The 3,668-nt window shown below is 27.0% G+C and overlaps 1 long non-coding RNA gene across 1 annotated transcript; it reads right to left on the reverse strand.

The window, feature by feature from the left end:
- Nucleotides 1-2,621: 2,621 nt before the first annotated feature.
- LOC119674043 lies at nt 2,622-3,649 on the reverse strand. Its single transcript, XR_005252201.1, has 4 exons — nt 3,290-3,649; nt 3,169-3,235; nt 2,861-3,104; nt 2,622-2,798 (listed from the first exon to the last, which is right to left on the reverse strand). It is a non-coding gene; the product is annotated as an uncharacterized LOC119674043 (long non-coding RNA).
- Nucleotides 3,650-3,668: the final 19 nt, after the last annotated feature.

Raw genomic sequence — 3,668 nt, forward strand, 5'->3', positions numbered from 1 at the left:
CACAGAAATATACAAATACTCAAAATAGAAAAAAAATTTTTATTATATTAAATTGATTATATATTTAATCAAAATGTTTGCTATAAAAAAATGAATCTCTTAATTGATAGCAACAGAGACTATGACGTCGATTGTTAATTTAACAAAATTTTACCGTTTTTATGAAAAATTGATTTTTAAGTTAATCACATTTTGGAAGAATTTATAACGTCACTCATGTCTGATTGATGTCGATAAATTTTCTCTCTTCGAAGCTCTTCAATAAGACGACAGCATGCTGTCTACTTGACCAAAATTGGAGACTTATATTAATAGTATATAATATAGCACATATGGATATTATTACTTGTTAATTATTATACTTTGTATCGGAGATGCTAATTCTATTAAGGTACATTTTTATTCTTTTCTTTTTTATTGGATTTCCCCAAGAAATGTTTAAAATTATAAAAATAAACATAATCATAATTTTGCCTTGACAATATGCTAATTTCTTATTTTCAAATTTTAAAACAAACTAAATCCTATTAAAGATTAGAACTAAATTTTAAGAATAGAATTTACACACCATCTTCAGCATTTTATTCAGTCTATAGTTTTACTTGTATGAAATAAAATTTGGATTTTGGAAATTTTTTAGCTGTCTGCGCTTATAAAAAAATAAAAATATAAACGAAAAAAAAAAGTTACTAAATTTAGCAAATCATAAACGAAAAAACTTGCTTAGGTTCGCAACTAATCAAGCATTAGAGTATCTTTCTTATATCAGAACTGTTTAGAATCTTTAATTAATTTCTTTGATTTGATAATAATTTGCTAGTTTTTAATCGTTTCTGAATTCATTGGAAAATAAAAATCAGACACACCCAAAAAAAAAAAACTTAATGCCGTGTAAAATATTTCGCATGAATTCATTAAATTTTATTGACTCTTTACGTCACAGTACAAATTTTATGATAATTTAAGGGTTTATTGAACAACGAAATGACATAACGACTTGTATAAGTTAAATGTATGAATTAGAAAGATGGAGACTTAAAAACCAGGAAAAAGTTAAAGAGAGTTAAAACCCCCAATATAAAGGTTTTGCAAACGTGTATTTTATACTTACCGTATGAACAAATATAGTGGATTTTTAATATCAGTTTAAATTGATTAACAGTCATCTTCAACAGTAACATTGTGTAGTAGTATATGTAGTAGTATATAGTATTTTGAGTAAGTATTTAGTATAAGTGTTTAGTTTATAAGTTTAGTAATTAGTTTATCATTGTAATATTACACATAAGAAAATGTACATGACAACTCTAGTTTATCAAGTTCAACTGATGTGTATCATGAAAATAAAGGAGTCAGTATATTACTGACAACCGAAGAGGTGATGCGTTTTGTATTTAGAGTTGCTTGACTACAATTGCTAGTTATATATCAGTGGCAATTTCATTGGAAACGCTAGAGAAATGATATTGATCTATATTTGAGAATTGATTTATGATCTATAAATAAGAAAATTGAATTCAGATGTACTAGAAACCTACGTCACCCTTAAAAGTAAGAATTGCTACAACAATACTTAAAACACAATAGCTAACATTTCAATACAATATAGTATATAAAACGAAGCCAAAATATAAATAGAAAAATATATGATACTCAGAGATAAAACAGTCTAATATTTCCTTATCATAGTCAATGTACACTGTCTACTGCTGTAAAGTACTAATCCGAGAAATTATCAGAAATTTTGCTCAAACATAGAGCGAATATTATATCTACTATATAATAATTTTTTATAATATTCCTGTTTCATACCTGTTTCATAAAGAATTTCTGTCACCAGAGCAGCTTAAGAACTCTTCTCTAGATTTAATTCTAGACTTTATTCACAAAGCTTTAAGGGGCTTTGTTTAATCAATAGTAAAACTGGTACAATAGGTCTCTTCTGGCCGCAGTACCGGCTGTTGGGCAATTTTCACGTCTACTCTTTTAATAATTTAATATACAATATTCTTATATCTAATGTTATAACTAATTAATCGAAATAAAAGTACACTCAAGGACTTACTTCATATAATAGAAAAATTACTTAAAAAAACATAATAAAACCTGTAATTAAAAAACTACAATTTTCAATTTTTATAATATATATTTATTGAGCTCAAAATATATTATATATTTTTTCACATTAATCTCTATTAGAGATATATATTTACACTTCCTTAGGTTACAGTTTAAAAACCACTCTTGGAAAGCCTTTTGAGGTATGGGTTTGGAGCTGAATTTCAAGACGTGACTAACTTCACACACTTGAATGCAGTATTTCCTTTTACTGTCAAAAATATTCTCTCTAAAATAGGATCGTGCCATTAAAGTCTACTATTGTCAAAAAGTATACAGGTTGGCAGAAGCTTAACAGAATAGATGGTTAAAAGAATGACACCTCTTATAAACAATTTTAGCTTCAAATAAAAGTGCAATAAATTTTCCTTCAAGATTTAGCCTATATATATTTTGAAATTCAGTTCACTTGATATTCTCATTCTCAATTTTTTAATTATAAGTCTTCTTCTACCTATATTATTTCATCCACTCAAAAAAAATAAAATAAAATAACTATTGAATTCATGCAATCAACCAACTATAATTTAATACTGATATGAAATACAGAAGTTCATCAAATTGTATCACTTAAAATTTTTTGTGAGAATCACACACCTACAATTTTATGATCAAGAGGTCATTGAGATACACATCATTGACTCCTTTATCCGAACCATTGTTTCCAATATTTGCTTCACCTGAAAACATTTTAATATGTAGCAAAAAAAAAAAATAACTAATTTACCAAACTATTTCTCACTTGATTCACATACACATCCATTAGTTTTTGGAGATATAATGTGACTACAAATATTTCAATACTTATCCACGAAACAGGATAAGATGTTTACTGACTTATTTCTGTTCCGAGCTTTGATTCACAGTCAATTTCATCAATTTGCGTGACATCTCTTATAAATGAAAACATTTTAGCATATAGCGAGGTACTCAGAAGTATTTTATCGATTTATGTTTGGTTCTCGGATTCATACCTAATGCTATTTCTGAAAGATGTGATATGATTAAAATATTTTATATATGGCAAGAAAATCAGAATATACACTTTACCGATCAATATTTGCTTCGGGTTTTCATTCACAATCATTCTCATCAATTTTCGTGATATTTCTGACTACTGAAAGCATTTAATCATGCTAAAATATGTATTCAGAATAAATCATTTACTAACCTATTTTTGTTTCGGGCTTTGATTTATAACCATTTCTAACATTCGTGAGATCTGATATAAGTAATTGAGCATCATTCCTTTTCACCGTTTCATGAACCAAAAATCTTTCAAATTCCCGTATAACTGGAAATTCGCTTTCTAGAAACCCCTCGAAACTCTGCTCAACACTGTTCACACTTATTTCACTCTTGACAAGTGAGCAAGGATATTTATCGAGTTGTTTTTTACAAGTATTATAAATTTCCAGGTTTTTATCCTGATAAACTTCAAATTTAATAGAAAGAAAAAGTTTTCGTTGAGCCGGCATAATCTTAATTTTTAAATTTTGGGTATTTCCAAATGGTAAACTAAAACATATAATTTTTTCTCTAATATATTT

Source organism: Teleopsis dalmanni, chromosome 1 (genome assembly GCF_002237135.1).
Source record: "Teleopsis dalmanni isolate 2A chromosome 1, ASM223713v2, whole genome shotgun sequence".
NCBI classification, from domain to species: Eukaryota; Metazoa; Arthropoda; class Insecta; order Diptera; family Diopsidae; genus Teleopsis; species Teleopsis dalmanni.